Below are 21,968 nucleotides of genomic sequence, written 5' to 3'. Positions count from 1 at the left end.
CGGCCAATTCAATCTGGTCTGTTGGATTGGAAGCTCTCATACTCTGGCGTTTCCTAATAATATATTTCGTCTCCTTAGACAGCTTACCGGTATCCTCTCTAACTATCCTACCGCCTACTTCTACCGCACATTCAGTAATGATATCTCTGAAATTATTGTTCATTGCTTCTAGGGTAATGTCGCCTTCCTCGTTTAGAGCTGAATATCTATTCTGTAGCAAGATCCTGAACTATTTGCCCTCCCCTTCCACGCTAAATCGTTGATAGGTTTCTTTCTAACTAATTTTTTGCGTTCCTTCTACAGATTTAGGCCAATTCGGGACCTCACCATCCTGTGGTCACTGCATCGCACTTTCCTGACTACCTCTACATCTTGCATAATGGCGGGGGTTGAACGCATTATGAAGTCAATTTCAGTTTTAGTCTCCCTGTTAGGACGTTTCCATGTCCATTTCCGGTTCTTCCGTTTGCTGAAGAAGGTATTCATGATTCGTAAGTTATTGCGCTCTGCAAAATCAACTAGTAACTCCCCCCTGCTATTCCTAGAACTAATGCCATAGTCACCTACTGCCTGGTCTCCTGCCTGCTTTTTCCCGACCTTGGCATTGAAGTCGCCCATTAGCACAGTGTACTGCGGGTTTACTCTTCGCATTGCCCATTCTACATCTTCGTAGAAGCTTTCAACTGCCTGGTCATCATAACTACATGTAGGTGCATAGGCCTGTACAACCTTCAGTTGATATCGCCTAATAAGCCTAATAACGATGCCTGCCACCGTCTCATTAATACTATAGAATTCATCTATATTACCCGCTATATAATTATTGACAAGGAAACCTACTCCTAGTTGTCGCCTCTCTGGTAAACCTCGATAACACAGTACATGCCCATCTTTCAGTACAGTATATGCCTCATTCGGCCTCCTAACCTCACTAACCCTTATGATATCCCATTTCATACCCTCTAGTTCTTCTAACAGCCCTGCTAAACTAGCTTCCCTAGCTAGGGTTCTAGCGTTAAATGTTGCCAGGGTCAGTGTCCCATGGGGGCCAGTCCAGCGGAGCCAGGTATTCTTAGCACCCCCTGCTGCGTCACAGGTCTGACCGCCGCCGTGTTCAGTTGTTCCGCAGCCGCTGGTGACTGAGGGCCGGGGTTTTATGGAGCTTATCATAGGAGTTTGCGGCCAGTTACTGCACCAGGGTGGCCAACTCCTGTTCTGGTGAGGGAGTGCGTTGCCGGAGTTGTTCACCGGCCTCAGGTCGCGCCCCAAACTTGTTTATGCAATTCAATCGACACGCGTATTGTTTTTTTTTTCATCCGGTTGAGAATTGCGCGGCACCGGGATTTGAACCCCGGTCCTCTTGCAAGCGAGGCGGATGTTCTACCGCTACGCCACCGCTGCACTAGGCTCTCTTAGTATAGCAAGCAAAAATTGGGTATGCAAAGTTCAGACTTCCAACCGCCGTATTGTCTTAATGCTTAAAACATGGGACTTGAGCTACTGAGCCGAAGGTCTTAGGTTTGATCACGGCCGCAGCGGCCGCGTTTCAAAGGAGGCGAAACGTAAATGCAGCACCAACTTGCCCCTCAAGCTGTTATTTTGACATATTTGCAAAGTTCTCATCATAAGTTCTGGAGTTACCTATCCAGCTCTAAATCTGACTTGAATGGTGTCGAGGTGAATGGAAATATCTGCATTACTCCATCCATAATTGCTAATGCGTTTAACAGTTTCTTCAGAACTGTCTGTCCCAAGTCCTGACGATAGCACAACGGTAGCAATGTAAAAGGCCAACACTGATTGTAATAACGATCAAAACATGGGTATCTCGAAAGAAGGAGTGCTGTCTGCGTTACTAAAGATGGACCCGAAAAAGTCGTTAGGTCCCGATATGATATTTAATGAATTCCTCAGGCGTTATTGCCAATGGGTCTCAGAGTTCTTGGTGAAGGTTTTTACTGTATCTGTGCGTGAATGTTCTGTTCCGAGTGATTGGCTGCTCGCGAGGGTTACTCCAGTTCATAAATCGGGTAAAAACGTTAATATAGAAAATTATTCTTTTATATCTCAATCAATCAATCTTTATTTAAGTTTGTACATACAAGCTGGGGATGGTGAGAAAAAAAGCAGTCAATTATGCACCGCTTGACGGGCCTCACCACCCCTACAAGTCAGCAGTAGGCACAAGGCAAGAACAACCACTGGTAAAAAAAAAATGAATACAAGTGCATCTACAGAACAAGGTTGACAGAACATATCTCATAACTGGCAGCAATAATAGACGCAGAAGACCGTGAGGCTATAACACAGAGTGGCACAGTACGTTCAAACACAATTGACATCACTGTAGCATAGATTGCTGAATGAAGCTTTTAGGAATGGAAGAAAAAGACATAATATTCACTTGGTCACTCAAAGGGGTATTTAGAAACTTTGGCACAATAAATCTCAACATACAAAACCCATAGTTAGTTCTGCACTTTGGTAATGCAAACCTACTCTGCAGTCTGATATCGTATGATGAGTGGCGACATGTAATAGGAACAATTTCAGAAAAAAATGAATCACCCTTTTTTATCGTTGATTTATAGAGACATGTAAATCTGTAGTCAAACAATTTGTTGAAAGGTACAATATTATAATGTAGGTAAATGTGTTTAGTAGGCGAATCATACGTCCCGTTGACAATTGCGCGAAGCATTTTATTTTGTAATGTTTGCAGTTTAATGACATTGGATACCGTTGTATGGCCCCAGACAAGAAGGCAATAGCTAAGGTGCGAATAAAAAAAATGCATAATATAAAGTAATTTTAGTTTTGATAGGTAGAATATGCCTGTTACGTGAAGTAATTCCGACAATTCTAGAAAGCGTTAACACAATATTATTAACATGGGCATCCCATGTCATCGTACTGCTAAACGTTACACCTAATGATTTGAATGTGTCCACGTACTCGATTTCACTGCCATTGAGGTATAACGAGGGGCGGTAAAGTACTTGTTTTCCTTTAGGAAGGAAGAGTACTGCTTTAGTTTTTTCTTTGTTTATCTTTAATGAGTTGGCTGATGACCATGTGGCAAGCGATAAGAGCGTGCGATTCGCGGTGTCTGCTAAGCTTTGTACGTCTTTCGAAGAAAAAAATAGGCTGGTGTCATCTGCATATATAATGTATTTTGCGTGGTTACTGATATTAGGGATGTCATTTATATATATATTAAACAGGAGTGGCCCTAAAATGCTGCCTTGAGGGACGCCATTCGAAATTCCTAGAATCTGTGAAGAGGAATGATTAATCACCACATACTGAGAGCGTGAATTCAGATAAGATTTGATTAGGCTGAGAGCATGCCCGTTATATCTATTTCGTGCAAACCATTCGAACATGTTATAGCTGAACATTTAATGGGCTTTCTCGAAAATAAGAATCTGTTTTACCCCAAGCAACATGGTTTCCGACGTCGCTTATCGACAGTAACTCAACTTTTTGAATCTGTTCGTACCTTCGCCGCAGCCATCAACTCAAAGAAACAGATAGATGTTATTGCTTTATACCTACGTAAAGCATTTGAGAAAGTGTGTCATGATAAACAGCTTACAAAAATGCATGCATAAGACATTGATTTGCAGATTATTAACTCGGTACGTGCTTACCTTTCCGAAAGGAAACAATTTGTCGAAATAGCCGGCTAACTTTCATCCGCCTCTCATGTATCATCCGGTGCATCACAAGTGTTGTTTTAGGCCCGGTGTTATTTTTAATATACATAACAACACTGCTGAAGATATAGACTGTCATGTGGAAGTGTGGCTGTTTGCAGACGATTGTCTCTTGTTTTGCCACGTAAGAACTGATGATGATCAAATATTGCTGAATTACTGTTTGAAAAAATAGTCTATGATTGGTGTATGAAATGGGATATGCAAATCAACCCAATGATATCTGTTGCCATGACCATAACCAGCAAGAAATCTCCCCTACTTTTTACCTATACTATTAACAACATTCCGATTCAAACGTGTAACAAATTAACATACTTTGGCATCACAATTATTGAAACTTTAAATTGGGGCGTACACATTGATCAGATATGTGGTTCAGCTGAACAAAAACTTGGCTTCTTAAAACGTAAACTTAAACACTCAGCCCCTGATGTTAAATTTCAAACATTTAAAAGTATGGTCCGACCTAAGTTAGAGTATGCAAGTATTATATGGGACCCACATTGCCAGTATCAGATCAATACTCTCGAGAGGGTGCATAGATTAGCCTTAAGATCTATATTTTCCGCTTCCCGGAAAACACAGTCAGTCACTGCTCTACGTATCCAAGCTTAACTACCTGAACTAGCCACATGCAGAAAAAATAGCGCGCCTCAAGTTTCTTTATATGCTTCGTGAAAATAAGTTTAACTTAGACTCTACTCTGTGTATATCCAAACTGCAGGAAGATTATCAGCCCGTACTTATCACTCATTTGCCATCATGCCGTAAACACCTAGAATTGACCTGTTTGAACACTCGTTCCTTCCGAAAACCATTGTTGAATTTAATAACCTGAACCCCACATTTTTTACAGCACCAGCTCAGGTGAGGCTTTCGAGTAAAAACTAGAATTGTATTTCTTGTAGTAATGTTCGTTCCTTTCTTCTGTTTTTTTTCTCTTTATTTCCAAGCCTGTAAGGGCTTACCAGTGTTGCAAATAAATAAATAAAAATTGATGTTTCCAATGTTGGCCAAGCAAGTGTAGCAAAATGAGGACCTCGTAATGGCACACACGATTGGTTGGCTTCTGTGGCGTTTTGTGTCCCAAAGTGACTCAAGCTATGAGAGACGTAGTGAAGGCCTCCAGAAATTTCGACCACCTGGGGTTCTCTAGCATGCACTGACGTCGCACAACACACAGGCAGTAGACAAGAGTCAAATGACGAGACGAGTCAAAATAATTCATCTATGCAATTAATAATCTGAAATTGTTTACCAGATTCAGTTTCCTGTTATTGACTGTTGTTTTCAATGCATTGTCAGGTGGCAATGCTTCTAGCTAATTACATTTAAAATCACTGTAATTGATTATAGGTGATGTTTTCCTTGAAGTTTATGTACAATTGAGCCATTTCTGTTCGTGTAAGCACCTTTCATTTGACACTGTTTGCAAGCGGTACTCTACCCCGTAGGGGCACACACAGGAATGGAATGAGAATGCAGTGTGAGAGTGGGAGCTATGCAAGAACCCCTTTATGATAATATCAAGACAACCAGTTTAGCAGGATAGCTAAATCAATCTTACAATTCCATAATAATTAAGAACTCATTGCTACAAAGGTTGGACATGCACGTTGCCAAGTTTTACGCGGGTATTCATTCTGATGAAGGAATCGGTGATCAAAAGTATGAGTGCTACTCACAACACCACAGAAGTGAAGAAAAGCGCTTCAATCACAATACATAAGGTAACCTATTTCATTTCCACGATAATCGCCCTCATGAAGTGTTACCGTACACTGCATCGGGTTTTGCTTTTTGGTTGCATTTTCGTGCATTAAAGCAATTGTTTCTATGCAAAATGCTAGTACTACCCATGACTTCATGTACTCCCGCTCGGCCTGTGTCATTACAGAAGCCTGAAAACCATCTCATCTGAATTTGCCTTTAGCTCACTTCTTCAAATACTAGCATCACAATATTTCACACGACGAACTACAATCCTTCAACATTCAACCCTTTAATGCTCATAATATTTTTAAATTGTAGTTTTTTTAGGTTATTGAGCAGGCTGAGGGCATGGAAATAGTGTGCACTACAGGCTATTTTGTTAAGATTTTGCATCGTGGTATATTAATTGTTTGTACACAATTCCTTGTTGTGCTATGCCGCACTTCACTTGCAAATGGTCATCATTGAAATATTTGTGTGAATCACAAAGTGCTACAATTGAATGTAATGATTGCAATTTGCCAAGTTTGAAAGCATTTTGTTCGAACACATGTCAGTTTCCTGCTTACAAAAATTTAAATATTTAGGCAGAAACATACCTCAGTTGTTGTATTGCATACTGTTCGTCGCGTCAGCTCTATAAGTGTAATGTCCTCACTTGTCTAGCATCTTAATATTTGTGTTTGCTGTGAAGTGAAAGCATCCAACAAAGCCTCCAGGCATAAGGTTTTCAGTGCTCTCAATACCTTTAATGATTACAGCAGGCAAAGGAGGCCACGGTCATAACACCCAGCACCAATAAATGGTTGTTGACGTAATTATGCACTCTCCTTCGTACCTGATTTCATTAGGGACGTTAAATACCTTTAATAAAGTATGTTCTTTGTCCTTGGTAATATCCCAACACAGTTATTCTTCAACTGCATATGCACTAACAGTGGTTAACCTATTTCTTGAAAGTAGATGGGATGCTACTATTTTTATAGGGTGTTTGGCTAGGTTTGAACGAAATTCCAAGGAAAAAACGGGGGGGGGGGGGGGGGGGGGGCGAACATACTCACCAATATAGTATACAGAGGAATACCAGAAGGCAGTCTTTTAGGCCCCCTTCGTTTTATTCTCTACATTAATGATCTTTTTTCCAGAGACCAAAACACATTATTTACGCCGATGATACAAGTCTGTTTTTCTCTGGTCACTCAGGCATACAGCTATCCAGTCGGGCTAACATAACATTGGAAAAAAATTAACACTAGACGTTCCAAAACAGTCTAAAACTCAATGTCAATAAAACAAAAGCCGTTCTCTTCCATCCCAGAAATAAAGCATTCGAGCTGCCTTCTCTTGTACTCAGTGGCACTAAAATAGAAATTGCTCACTCTGTGAAAACCTTAGGCGTGTACTTCTCAGAGCACATGACATGGGATGTTCACATAGAATATTTAGTCAGCTATTACGCACAATAGGTTCTCTACGCCGACATTTCCCAGTATTTCCACTTATTTATTTATTTTCAGTACACACTGCAGCGCCGAAGCATTATAGCAGGGGAGTGGGTACAACATTAAAGTGACGAGCAGATAAACAACAACAAAAGAAATCACATCACACGAGAGAAAGAACAAAAAAGCGGGGGGGGGGGGGGGGGTAGACAAAGGAGTAATGAATAAAAAAAATACAAGAGGAACAACAGTGTATTCGGTCAACAATAATAGTTTGAAGGAACAGTAAAATCACAAATCATTGATTAGCCGTAAAAATACATCTCGGTCTACACTGACATCAGCTGGCAACTTGTTCCATTCAGAAATAATACGTGGAAAAAATGAGTACTTTTTGTATTTAGTTGTACACGCCATTTCCCGTATTTAAAACTGTCCTGTTAGAAATATAGTGGGCTGTTTTTAGGTACTTTTCCTTATCAATGCCTGTTGTGTCGGTGTATATTGAGTGCAAACATTAATATAATGTTTTATAATTCACTGTTTTAGTCTATTCTGAACTGCTTGCTAGTATGGCAACAACAACATCAGACTCCTTCCAAAACGTGCAACAAGAAATATTGCTAAAGCTTCTTACCTCGAACAAACAGGACCAATATTTAAGCAGCTAAAAATGGTTAAATTAACATCTTTGTATAACTACAGGCTTTTGCGATTGTATAAACAAGGCATCACTAAAAGGACAACACACTAACACTCATGGCAGCGCTTCAAGACAACATAAACACATACAACACCCGTAACCCGGAGCGTTAGCAAGTTAGAACGTGCTGGATGAACTATGGTAGGCAGATGCTTCGCTTCAGGCTTTCTACCTTTCCTTTCCTATCAACACTTTCCTAAAAGGGGCGAAGATTTCTCTCTTTCTCCCATTAAATTAATCAGTGAAATGTTTCTATGAACACATATTTTTAAATGAAGTGTTCTATCTTGCGGCCTGTCTCTGTATTTATTTCATGTATTTTCGTCTTTTACCTTGTGCTTTTTGTAATCTAATTATTTATGCATTCATTATTCATTTATTGTGTAAGCGTGACTTATCTGCTGTGAAATGTCGTCATATACAGGACAGCCGCCCCGTCAAGCTGCTCTTCGAAGAAGCTTTTTAGTGGCTGCTCCTTCCCTTTCCTTGTATTAAAAGAAAAATATAGTATATTATATTAATATCATTATTTAATTGCTGTTTTGTATTCCACAATGTGATGCATAGTGCACTGAATCTTTCAAGAGGTACCTGTGTAACGTTTAGTGTATTGCAATGCAATCTGTAATAAATACACTAGTACAAAATTACATAAACATGCAACATTCCTATTCAGTGGTCCTATAGTTTCGAAATGCTGACAGTTACTATTAACACTCTTTATGTTCACTGATTTCAGTCTACTGCATGTTTCTTTTTTTCAGCCATTCTATGAACATCTTTGCCTATGCCATTGTGCAAGTGCATGCAAAATGTTTTCAGCCAGCAGCAAGAGTCTCATGCTAGTTGGTCACTAATAAGAGCCGTGCCCAGCAAGCATTTGCATGCCTGTTGCTTATGTTAAGTTTTTTTTTTCAATAATAATTTTTATTCAGTAAATTCCTCTTGCGCAAAATAAACTGTTTCCTTCGTTTGTTGCCTTGTTTCCAGCCCCCATAATTTCTCAATAACAAGCCCTTGTGTTGTTCTTAGGTCTAAAAATAACATCATTCACATCACAGCTTGCAGCTCGGCGGCCTGTGGGTACCTATGTTGTCTGAGCACAACACAGTGGCCCAGTTTACGGAACTGGACTGTTAGATTCGGAGAACCCTACTTAGATTAGGGCCTTGTTGTCTGCGTTTAAATGGTGACTAAGCACAAAGCTGGCCGTGTCCTGTGCAATCTCAGTGCATGTTAAAAAAAAGGTGCAGTAAGCTTGTGCACATCCGGACTATGATCTTGCTTAAAACTTGACATGCTAGATGCTGTAAACAAAAAAAAAAATCATGCTCTCAAACGTATGGGCAGAGGATGTACAGACAGCACTGAATGGGTGCTTGAATGAAGACATAGTCGGTTTGTTAATTTACAGTAGGTGAGCGGTGGAGCCATCATCAGGAAGTGTCCGCCATATGAGGACAGATGAAAGAAAAAAATGATAGTGATATTGATTCCTAGAGGTTATGACTTGTGATGACCCACGTGTGTACCGACGACCTATAATTGCAATTGATTAGAAAAGACTAAGATGACTTGTAATGATCAAATGCCTAACAATGACATGTTACGACTACAATTGATCCATGAGTGCTTGGTATTCCAGCCAAGGGGCAACAAGTCCTGTCATTCACACTGCTCAATAAGAGACGCTTAAGCACTTCATGTTTTATCTGTATGCGCTGTTATGTGTATGCAGGTGCATGCCCTGTTCACAAATGTGGAGCACCACCAAATCGCCTGACAGCTATTCCTATTTTTGAGGACATGTGCCACACAAAAAGTCCTGACCGTCAAGCTTATTATTTTTAATCAACATCAAGAAACACAGGTAATGAACATACTCCTTGTTAGCTATCAAACTAGACGGTTTTCTGCACTGCAACACACCATACCGCAATTACTATTATGCCAAAAGTTAAAAATACGGCCAGAAAAAAACTAATAATAGCAAGCTTGAGTCTTTCCCAATCTTCATACAAAGACAATATCTGTACTAAAACGGGGAAAAAATGGTAGCACATCTGTGGCGCACACTGCAAAATTAAAAGAATAAAATAAAATGCTGGAATAGCAGCAACTAGTGAAAACGTGGTCTGTGCGTGTCTCTTCCTGCTTTTTCCTGCATCCAACTTCATAAAACCTTTCTTGCCATTTTTGCGTTAATTGCAGCACGAATATTACTGCAATTCACGCCAATCACAGCCCAAATGCTTTATGAACTACTTGTTTCCGACGAGTGACTGCATCATTAATTGACACTGTCTGTAATTCGATGTGTTGTTGACTTTGTGCAGCGTTTCTTTCAACTAGGGTAGTCTTTTGATGCATGATTTCACCCCATTTAGTTTTGTATAAGTATTCATTGTTCGTTTTTTTTTTCTTTTTTGTGCGTGTTCTGTCAATACCAATGCTGTCAAGGGTCAGTTTTTTTTGTACTTTCTTTTATACCGTGCCTCTCCTGCTTGGGCCATGTTTGGTCCGCAGTATGTGATAAATAAATAAAAAAATAAATAACACGATCCAAGGACAAAAGTTTGCGCTGATCACTGGTCGTTTACATTACGGGAACAGTAAAATACAGGCATATAGAGAGCACAGCATTGCATTAAAACCCCCGTTGACCACATACATGACACAGGCGTGATCACGCGCATAACTCATCACTTCGCCACAAGACGTATGCACACGGCGCACAAGATGCCAGCGCGCACATGCACACACGCATATACTTCGAATGAAATTATACATCACAGCACGCGCGTTGGACGCGGAAGCTCTTCGGCCATCACCGGAGACGTACTTAGTCACAAGGACGAGTTCATCACACTTTCAATTTCTTTTTATTGCCAAAGCAATATTGCTTGCACTATCTGCCATTGATGGTCGTGGCGCCTCCTCACACAGCTTAGTGCACGTGACCGTGTGACATCACGACAGACCGAGAGATGGGGCCCCGGCTCGCGCCATCGATGGCGGAGATGAGCCTTCACAAGAGCCGGAGCGGAGACGTCACGCCGCTGCCACGTGACCGCATGATGTCACGCTAGACCGAGAGACGGGGACCCAGCTAGCGCCATCAATGGCGGAAGTGAGGCTTCACAGGCCGGCTGCGCCACTGCCGAGAGAAAGCGCTCGCTAGAGCGGGATAAAACGGAGGGTTGCAGCTGCGCTCCTCTCAGTGCGCTATGTCAGATTATCTGTACAAGGCGAGGCTTGAACGATCTGCTGCGGCCAAGTGACGGCGCCGTGCCGAAGAGACAGACGAAGAGCGGGAAAAACGGCGAGCTAAACACCGTGCGTATGTATCAGCCGGGCGAGCACGCCGGTCAAGATCGCTTGATAAGGAACGGCCAAGTGAAACTTCGGAGACAAGTTTTATGGACGGTCTTAATACCGAAGATGTAAAACCATGTTGTGTCCAGAGTGAATCCATGCATTTATTTATTTATTTATTTGATACCTCAAAGGCTCTCGTATGGGCATTACATGAGGGATGGGCATGAGAATTAAACAACAATGGTCGTGATAGCGTTCTTAAAATGGATGGCGTTGATATGATGCACGGCATCCTGTGGCAGATCATTCCAGCCCCGGGATGCATAAGCCATACTGGGCAACCATGTCCTAACTACCAGCTGAACCAAGGCGTTGCTTTCGCAATCTTCCAGGCTTAACCAAGCTAAGCCACAGCCATTGTTTTTCTTTTCACTGAACGCTCACTGATTCACGACGTGCATGGCTGCCTTACTGCGCCTCGAAAGGGGCCCAAATGCTCCGTACGCTTGCAGCCGGGTGCCGAAACTCAGAACCAGTGATGTCAACGGCTGCAGAGAAATACACTGCTGGAGAACGAATGCTGACGGAGGAAAAAATGAACTATACTCGGGGACAACTTTCTGTGTGGCAATGTGGTGGAAGCTACGGAGCCGAAAAGCACCAGCTCCCTCCACGCAAGAATATAGTGCCTCCACAAATTTCGCAGTGGATGCTCTGGAATATTCTACAATTGATGAACTATTAACCTTATTACTGTATCAGGCTTAAACTACAGTTCTAGCCAGTACAGCCTGAGTTAATACGCAGCGTTCGTGTCGATGGCTGCGCGCCCTGTCGACAATCTCGCAAAACGCAATCAGCGTACGCGGGGCCCGGTGCGATGCGTCTGCCGCTTTTCTCCGCCCATTTGTGCGCGCGTTCGTAACGCACGTCTGTTTTTGACAGCGTACGTCGTGCGCTTTGCCGAAACCGCAGCCGAGGCCAGGTACTCGGAACTACATGGCGTAGTAGCACAGTTATGAAAGCCCCGCCCCCGTATCTTTGGCTCCATTGCCACAGAAAGTTGTCCCCTAGCATAGTGAGCCGCTGAGCGCACAGGCCAAACAACAAAACACCTGACTTCAATCTTCGTTGCTCACTTCAGCTCGGCTCGTATTCGCCAGAGTGGCTTCCCTAAACGCCCTCAGCAACCACCTTGGTCATTTTATCTAATGACACAATATTATGCCGCAAAAAAGCAATGGCACGGATTTAGCACAACTCAAGAATGACGGAATGTTTGCATCTCAAGGCGAGGACGGAGCCAGCGCGTCCCTGCTTTCCCCTATTTCGCTACTTGGGTTTCTGGCGTCCTTGTGTCTTAACTAAGACGGCACTAGAGTCGTAATTTTGCAAGCGACTTATTCAAGCCAAGACTGAAGCCCAGTCTTGGCTCCAGTCTTAAGCAGCCATGCTAGCGGCCTATCCTTTAGACTCCAGTTAAGTCTGAACTTAGCTAAGACAGTCTCAAGATCGTTTGTGCAAGCAGGCCCTGGTGGCGCCATCCATTTCATGGTGACGGGAGCTCTTACTAACGTTATCAGCCATGTGTCATTTCCTGGGGCCAGATTCCGCCGAATGTCCGCTCTGTACCAAATCCTTTCTCTATGTCTAAACTGCCAATAGCATTTCTATGCGGTTACATGGGAAGGGATAACAAGTACGAAAACTGCCCAGGTATGAAAATGATTAAAAAACGGTAGTCCTCTGCCATATGGCACTTTCATGCTTTATGTGGGGAACACGAAAACAAGGCTCTAAAAGAGTAATCAGCGTTTTTATGTGTGGTACAGTGTCCCAGCTAACTTGGACCAAGGTTTTAGAAAATACGGTTTGCCCTAGCAGAGGGAAACAAATTCAGAGATATTCAGAGTCACCTATGCTACCCTCCAGGTTCTTATTTCGCTCACTACAGTTGATTAATAGTAAAGGGATTAATTAGTAAAATGCTATTTTTAAATTTTTGGCTTGAGAAAAAAAAGTGTAAAAGCAAAAGTTGTAGATCTCGAAAACCGGATAGCTACGTAATTTTCATCACGTTACGACTTACGCCGCCCTATTTATAGGCCTTCAACAAATGCTTTCATGTGACCAGCTGTTATTTTAAATCATTCGCCAAGTGTGTAAACCCAGCTTCATGGTAGCGAGCACGGCTCATTAAAGCAGATTTTCTTATCTCGGACGCGTCTCGAGGCTTTAAAGTTACGCCAAAGTCACGAGGAAAATGTTTTTTTATTGCACCAGGCGTTGTTTTCGGCTGGGAAAAATATCACTTTACGTAAATGCTAGTTTGATAGAAACAACGCAGCTAGCGGTGTTTCGAGATCTCAAACTTTTGCATTGACAGTTTGTCTCTTGATCAAGCCAATAATTAAAAAAAAAAAACTTTTTAGTCTTTACTAATTATTCAACTGTAGTGAGCGAACAAAATACTGGAGGTTAGCATAGGCGACTCTGAACATCTCTTTATTTGTTTCACTGTGCTAGGGCATACCTTATTCTTTAAAACCTTGGTCCAAGTTAGCTGGACCGCGTATATATTAGACAGGAAGGTCGCAGAGAAACGCGTGCCTGGATTAATGTATGTGCACGATATTTTACTATTAGCAGATAGCCAGGAAGACTTACAAACCCTAATTCTTGTGCAGACAGAGGAGATTCCAGGCTTAAGTTTTGGCCCAATGAAGTCGCCTACCATAGTTTTCAATGGTCCAGCCGGTCAGGTGCTTAAAATAAAATGCCAAGAAACGCCCAGAATGGCAGAATAAAAATATCGCGGGATATGGGTAAACGAAGGACTCGCATACGTGGAAAAGCACGAACAATATTTAGTCGTAAAAGATCGAAAAAATGCCTGGATAATGAAGCACAGGGTATTTTTGGGATGCAACAGGTATGAGGTGCTCAAGGGTCAAGAAGCGGGAAATTTTGGGCGAGTTGGTCAGAGGCTGCAAAAACGGTGAAATGCAACACGCCCCTAAACATGAACACAACTCGCGGCAACACATGGAGGCTAAGTTGTTGTTTCTTATCGCACTTAACCTCCACGTAGTGCCACGAATTGTGTTCATGTTTAGGGGGCGTGTTTTCATGTAATATTCGGCGTTTTGGAAGCCTGTTAATAAATTTGAAAGTTCTCTTGTGTGTTCTTTGTCCTCGTCTCTCTCTGCCGCGCCTTTCATGTCAAGTAAGCTGACGGGATTATGGAGCCTAGGCTTACTTTCGCGAATGTGGTTTTGAGCCCAAAAGCAGACGTGCAGTCGAGGTTAGAAATTAATCAGAAAGCTGTTGGACGATTGCCACTACTTGCCCGTGGCAAAACCACAAACGAGGTTGTAGAGAGAGATATAGGCTGGACATGATTCGAAGCACGGGAAGCTAGGAGCAAGATATCATATCAGCAAATTCCTTCCAAACAAGCGCGAAAAACACGAACACAGAAGAGAAGACAACACAACACAAGCGCTCGCTCGCAACTGAAATGTTTGTTCGAAAAAAAACTGCATTAAGAGTGCAAGAAAAAGAAAATAAATGGAGAAGACACAAGATGCCGCATCAGGGATCCTAATCAGGACGTGAACCAACGCGCACGATAAAATCTGAAGCAAAGCAGAGAACATGGGCACAATAAAACCGCGCAGTAAAACTATTTGTAATTGAGAAAAGCCATTTAAGATTTGTTAGGGTGACTTAGGGGATGCTGACATAGTTGTCAGTTTATTTTTCAATGGAATATTGCTCCCTTAAACTTGAGCATTAATAGCTTTGGGTATATGTGAAAAGGACAGTAGTGTTCCAAAACTTTGGCACACATCGCTTATGTTTTCATAATCGTTCTCAATCCCGCAGTGGTCACCAAGTTAGAGCAATCGTGGTTAAGCGGTCTTGGCTACGCGGTTTTGGCTTGCGTTCCATGAGGCATATCTTTAGGCATTGTCCAATTCCTCCAATCTAAGCATGCCAGCAGGTCGTCGAAATTTCGTAATACAACATTTTCGAAACATCAAACGTAGCTGTTTACTCGAGCAAAGTGGAGTACTTAGCTAGCTGGTAAGCCATGGCATACAGGGTTCCGTGTCCCTCTCTTGTCCTCTTCTGTCTCGCGCGAAGCCTCCCTGTAAATGAGTACCTGTTTACCTATGCCTGATGCCATATGCTTTGCTCAAGGAACGAGATGTAATATCTTCATTGTTTGGATGACAGCGCACCGATGTGATTGCTTGGGGGGGGGGGGGGGGCAGAGAAAACGACATCCACGTTGTAACGTACACCTACATTTTTTTAGCCAATGAGAAAATCTGCGCACGCGCGTGATTACGGCAACCTTTCGTTTTTCACGGTGGCACTTGCTGTGGGCCTTGCTGGACCTAATCGAGCTACCCAGCCTGTCACAGATACATGAGAGGGCGGCTTCGGAGAACCTCGACGCTCTCATCTAGCAACCTGTCCATGAAACGTTTTTTGAATGTTATGCAGACATGAGTTTACGAGTTCCGACCTCAGGCAACAAACTGCAACCCTATGTTTCATGGTTTTTGACTGAGTTGAAGAATAATTAAAAAATTAAAGAGCACTGGAGAATCTACATTGGAGTAATGCGAAAGCAGGGATGCCGCTGTTGGTGGCGTTTGGTTGCTTCTAGTTGCCTAATTTACTCCTTGTTTACCCATTTTAGTCTTTGGTACTTTCAAATTGCGCCATAATGCCTTCCTACGCCCTTTTTCTGCTCTACTTCCGGTTGCGAGACGTCACATCCTTGACGTCACCACACTTGACTGCCTTAATTAACTATTTTAGTATTTGATACGTTCAAATGTGGCGCCAAGCCATTAGCTAATGAGACCATTCTCGCCTTTACTTTTACATTTTTTGCTTCTAATTGTTTGCCTAATTAACTTATTTTCCTCATTATTTTTTCGCACACAACAGTACGTCATCCTCTATCGATTGACACCACTCATTAACCTCTAACACTTCTCCATTACTCAACTGCTGCGGATACGATTTTGCATGTTTTGCCTCTAATTAATTACGCAAATAAATTATTGGCCTAAATATTTTTCGACACAATATTACGTCATCCTCTATCAATTGACACCACTCATTAATCTCTACCACTTCTTAATTACTGACAACTGCTGCGGACACGATTTTGCGGACGCGGTCTGCGTACAGAAATCTGTGAACATAGCGAAGTAATGTTCTCGCTTTAATGATGAGCGGTTTTGAGCTCCTGGGAGCAAAATGCAGGCAGACATGATCAGGCAAATATTGCAGGTTAAGGTCCAAAAAGATATGGCTCACAAAGATTGCCTCTTAATATAATGGGAACTTGTCAAAAAATAAATACAGGAAAGCACAACCTTACCGCTACATAAGTCGATCACCAGTGATATGATCTAATAATTGATGACGAAGATTAATTTGAAGTTTATGTGAAGCCGAAAAACAGTCTAACAGATAAAACCAGCACGAGTTATGAAGTTGTGGTTATACTTTAAAGCAGTTTTCCTTCAGTAACGTCACGATTTTTTTTTTTTTTTTTCCTTGGCGCATGCCTTTTTTCCAGCCAGGTGATTGTGCGCCGGGCAATAACAAACACAGCCCAATCTGAATAGTAATTTTAAAAGCGATTTCATCAGGGAAAAAATTTGTAGCTACAAAGTTAAACAAATTAAACGGCAGAAAAGACAACCTACGCGAAGTGCACACTCAGGATCAAAGGTAGGAATATATAAATAACGTATTCGAGATTAGGTTCGAGCCCTTACTGTGCACTGAGTCTTAGAAAAAGTGAGCAAAGGTAGAGCTCTACCTCATTATAGGAGAAGTAAATGCTAAATAAATAACCAAGAATATCATTGGAAACGAGGAAAAGCGGAAGCAAAATGCCGTGAAGCATATTTGATAACTGCAGCGTCGTGCGCTAGGCCTAGACCATCTGATTCGGTTTCGGGCGACAGCGACGTCAGCACAGCCGTCCCGAAGGTAATTACGCGTCGTCTCGACGTCTCCCTCTCTCCAAAGCCAGCTGCCAGGACTGCTGTGACGGCGGATCTGCGTCTACCGTCTTTGAACGCGCACGTTTGAAAGGGAAAAAAGCCTATGGCAATGCTTCTTCCGCAAACGATACACAGTATCTAAAGTGTAGTTAATATTGTTCTTTTTTTTTCCTTCAAAACATAACAGCTATTGCCGAGTTTTTTATGACCCCATTATCCCTTTCTCCGTCCGCCGCTAAGGCGGTGGGTGGAGCTGGCGAACACGTCAAGTATAGGTTCAACGAATGACCAAGAAGAGCAGGTTAAACAGTCATCGTCGTGGCTGAGGGCTAGAATACCGCACAATCGAAATTCAGAGGTCGTGGGTTTGTGCCGCATCAGCGGAATTCGGTTACTTGTAAACTGTCTACACCATAAATATTACTCCGCATTGATCAAGAGATCCTTTTGTGTCATGCGCTCTTGGCTCCCTTTCTATATGTTCACTATCCATTTCTGTGGCTTGTGTTACCTGCACAATATTTTCGTCCATATAAACGCATGTAAGTCTATCCGGTTAGGCACTGAGTTGGGGTGTGGGGTGTTGTACCTGTCAGGAACGTCGTACTGTCGGGAACAGTGTACAGCAGACCTAAAACATCTTATATGGCAATGCGCATCGTTTTCAGGAGGAAGAAACAAAATTAAGCATATTCCACACGACGACGTGCCCACCCTAGCAGATCAGATTCTATCAAGCACCATAATACAACTTTTCATTACCAGCTGTGGCAGTGAAAGCGGCCTGCTGCGAGTATAGTGGGAGAAGACCAACAGCGCGCAGATCGGCATCATGGCAAGCAACGAGAAACAGCTTGAACAACCGTGAAGAAGCAAGAAGCTACTTTCATCCCTCCTAACTGCCTAAGTACCCAAACAGAGGCCAGGAGCCATTCCCTTCATTCAAATTAAGACTTCATTTATTCCTTCATAAACGCATTTTGCAGGCAAGACATCTGACAATGTTTGACCATATCTTGGCAGAGCTGTTAGCGTGCCGCTAACAGCTTCAACGGCCTGGCACATGAGTGGTATGGTCTTACCGAACACATCTGAGATCGCGCTACGCTCATCTTCTACGGCTAGGTGAGCTCCCCTTCCTCCACCCGACGATGTCATCATGTGTAGCTGAGCCAAAACTTTGTTAGGGCTAGTAAGTGCATCATCAAGGTCATCATCAGCCTGATTATACCCACTGCAGGGCGAAGGCCTCTCCCATATTTCTCCACTTAAGCCGGTTCTGTGCTAGCTGCATCCGCTTGACCCCTGCGATCTTCTTAATCTCGTCCGCCCACATAACTTTCTGCCGCCCCCTGCTACGCTTTCCTTCCCTTGAAATCCAGTTTGTTACCCTCAGCGACCATCGGTTATCCTCTCTTCGCACTACATGTCCTGCCCATGTCCATTTCTTCTTAATTTTCACTAGAATGTCGGCAACCTGAGTTATCTCTCTGACCCACTCGGCACGATTTCCATCTCTGAATGCCACCCCTACCATTTTTCGTTCCATAGCCCTCTGGGTTGTCCTCAACTTAAGTAGAACTCTGTTAGCCTCCACGTTTCAGCCCCATAGGTGAGTACAGGCAAGATGCAACTGTTGTATACTTTCCTCTTGAGCGATACCGGTAAGCTGCCAGTCATCTGCGAGTGCTTGCCAAATGCACTTCATGCCAATCTTATTCTTCTTGTTATTTCCTTTTCATGGTCCGGATCTGCGGTTACTACCTGTCCTAAGTAGACATATTCGCCTACTACTTCCAGTATTTCGCTACCTAATGTAAACTTCTCTTCCTTCCCGAGGCTGTTGAACATTACCTTAGTCTTCTGCATATTGATTTTAAAGCCTACCTTTCTACTTTTCCTGTCTAGGTCATCAATCATTATTTGCAGTTCATCCCCCGAGTTGCTTAGCAAGGCAGTGTTATCAGCAAATCGCAGATTACTGAGGTATTCTCAATCTACCCTTATCCCTAACTGCTCCATTCCAAGTCTCTAAATACTTCCTCTAAACAAGCTGTGAATAGTACTGGAGAGATTGTGTCTCCTTGCCTAACCCTTTCGTTATGGGAATTTTGTTGCTTTCTTTATGCAGAAATATGGTTGCTGTGCAGCCGCTATATATATCCTCCAGCACTTTCACGTACGGCTCGGCTCGTCTACCCCCTGATTTCGCAATGCCTGCATCACCGCCGAGGTTTCAACTGAGTCAACTGCTTTTTCGTAATCAATGAATGCTATGTATAAGGGCTGGTTATATTGCGAGCATGTTTTTATCACCTGATTGATGGTATGGATATGATCGATAGTAGAGTACCGTTTCCGAAACCCTGCTTGATCATTTGCTTGATTGCAGTCTAAGGTTGTCCTGATTCAATAGTATTAGCGATTACCTTAGTAAATACCTTATACGTAACAGACAGTAAGCTGATTGGTCGGTAATTTTTAAGGTCCTTAGGGTCCCCTTTCTTGTGAATGAGGATAATGTTTGCATTCTTCCATGTTTCCGTACCGTCGATGACTCCAGGCGCTGCGTATACAGGGTGGCCAGTTTTTCTAGCACGATATCCCCCCCGTCCTTCAGCAAATCTGTAGTTATCTGATCCTCTCCAGCTGATTTGCCCCTTTTCATAGTTTCTAGTGCTTTCTTGACCTCGTCCTTCGTCACTGGTTTTTCCTTACCGCCAATCTCATTACGGTCCTGACTACTTTGGCTACTGTAGAGTAGTCAAGAGTGCATGATATTTAACAAATGCTGGGCGTTAAATAAACGAACACAGGAAAAAGACGATAGGTCACGAGCGCATCTGCCCTATCCTTTCTTGTTTTCCTGTGTTCGTTTCTTTGACGACATTTTTTATTGAACGCGTAACTCTTCCTCGTGATCACTCGGAGCCCACCGGCTGTGCTCCCGCATCAGACAAATTTCGTTTATAACTGGTGGGAATGGTATTAGTTTGAAAGCACAAAATACGACGAAGACGCTTTCTACACGTTCGATGGGAGTTTTAGGTTGCTGTTTGAGGGGACAAAGGGGCTTTGAAGCATCACTGTAAGGAAAAGTATGATAGCGGTCACTTATAAGCGGTCACAGTAAGGCCGCGAAGACAATTTTATTTTTATTTTTTATTTCAATTTTTAAATACCCCCCCAACCAGTTAGGCATTTTGTATGAGAGGTGGAAATTCTAGAGTGTTATCATAAGCAAAAATCTAAGAAAAGAAGCATACAATGAATGGATACATGTACATAAAGCAACCACAGATAACAGATGCAATGCGCTATTATAAAGATAACAGAATTAGGCGACACAAATTAATGCACACGAATAAAATTACACAAGGTGGCATATATTATGAGATATATATATATATATATTTACATATATGCCCTGCGTCGCTGGATGTTGATGAAGAGGACGATCAACAATAGTAACGCGAAAGGAAGACGAAGCTGGAACAACGGTAGCTGTTACTACGAGCAGGTTGGCGCCTACCCGAACATTCACTTAATTTATCAGCCGTTGCGTTCTCGAGCTAACCTTCTTGCTACGTGTCAATATCTGTGTAAGAGTACGTTTAACCTCAGGTCGATGCTCCCATCGAACGTTCAACTAGTAAGCCAGTCTCTTGCGTCGTCGTCTTTGTCTGATGTCTTCTTTGTTAGCACGCGCCTTTCGACATACGCTCGTGTTCTTTGCGACAGTCACCGAGGGTTGGTGCGGCAATACAATTATCCTCGGGAGAAAAAGGAGGCATCCTGCCTGCTCATTGCGTCGACACAACAGGCGGGTCATAACAAGGCTTGAGGCGGTCAACGTGCACTGTTTCGCGCCCGCGGCGACGCATATCCAGTGTCGGTGCAAGCGGTTCTATAACGTAGTTCACCGGAGAGGTGTGGCAAATGATCCGATATGCACTATGGTACTTGGAAGCAAGTTTCGTAGAGAGGCCCGAAGGGGGTGGCAGGAACCCAAAGCCACACGAGGGAGTCTGTTGTGCAGAGGTGGCATTTTACCTAAAAAACCTCGGCTTCACCTCAAACTCAAAAAATATTTGGCGACCTCACTCAACCTCAACCTCATAAATTGAAGTTGAGGTCCCTCAGGCGACCTCACCCAACTTTTCAGGTGACCATTGGCGATTTCACTCAACCTCACCTCAAACACAAAATGTGAGGTTGAGGTCAGGCGCTCGATCTTTCTCGGTAATCCTGGAATATATAGGCAAGCCAGAATTTTTTCGTATCAGCTATATTTTACTCTTAATTTTATACAACAATTATTTTTTCGGATAAAAGAAGAAAAACTCCGGAGACTACATGTCGAACTCTGCACTAAAGTGGCAATCCTCTCCCACTCCTCGCCCACCCTTTTGCGGTGGGTTTCATTCTAAGGCCTACATGGGTACCACGTTACCACGCATAGGCCCATAATGCAATGCAAAGAGTTTATCCCATCCGACCCACGCGAATAAGATTCGTATTAGAAATAAAACAAGCCAGTTCTTACTATGTGCTGAAAAGAGAAATACTGTTGACCCCAGTGACGATGACCACAATTACCATATGCTCTTTTTCTTAATTCGAAAAAAAAATTAATACGCTTTACATTGTCTTCCGACCGAATACGTGAAATTAGGAAAAAAATAGGTATACAGTCGTGCCTCGTTAGTATGGAAGCTTTGGTTTCCGAGCAAAACTGTCCATAAGCAAGTTATCCATGATCACAAGTCATGAATAAAAACGAAAAGTATTTAATTGAAAAAAAATGATAATTATTGGCTGCTTTTTTAATTATATTTGTATATAAAAACAGCCGAGCTGTCGATGCTACCCCCTTCTCCATGAATCCGCCGAGCCGAAAAGTCATGTCTGTTCTTAAACCTTGTCAGCCATACTCTTAAGTAGCTAAAGTCAGTAATGCCTAGAAAGAGCGTAGAATAATATTTCTCAGTAAACATCTCCCTGTTTTACTGATCGAAAATTCTGTAAG

This window comes from Amblyomma maculatum, chromosome 5 (assembly GCF_055883805.1).
Source record: "Amblyomma maculatum isolate TAMU_Amacu chromosome 5, ASM5588380v1, whole genome shotgun sequence".
Taxonomy (NCBI): Eukaryota; Metazoa; Arthropoda; class Arachnida; order Ixodida; family Ixodidae; genus Amblyomma; species Amblyomma maculatum.
The sequence above is the reverse complement of the archived record's forward strand: the minus strand, read 5'-3'. Positions refer to the sequence as shown.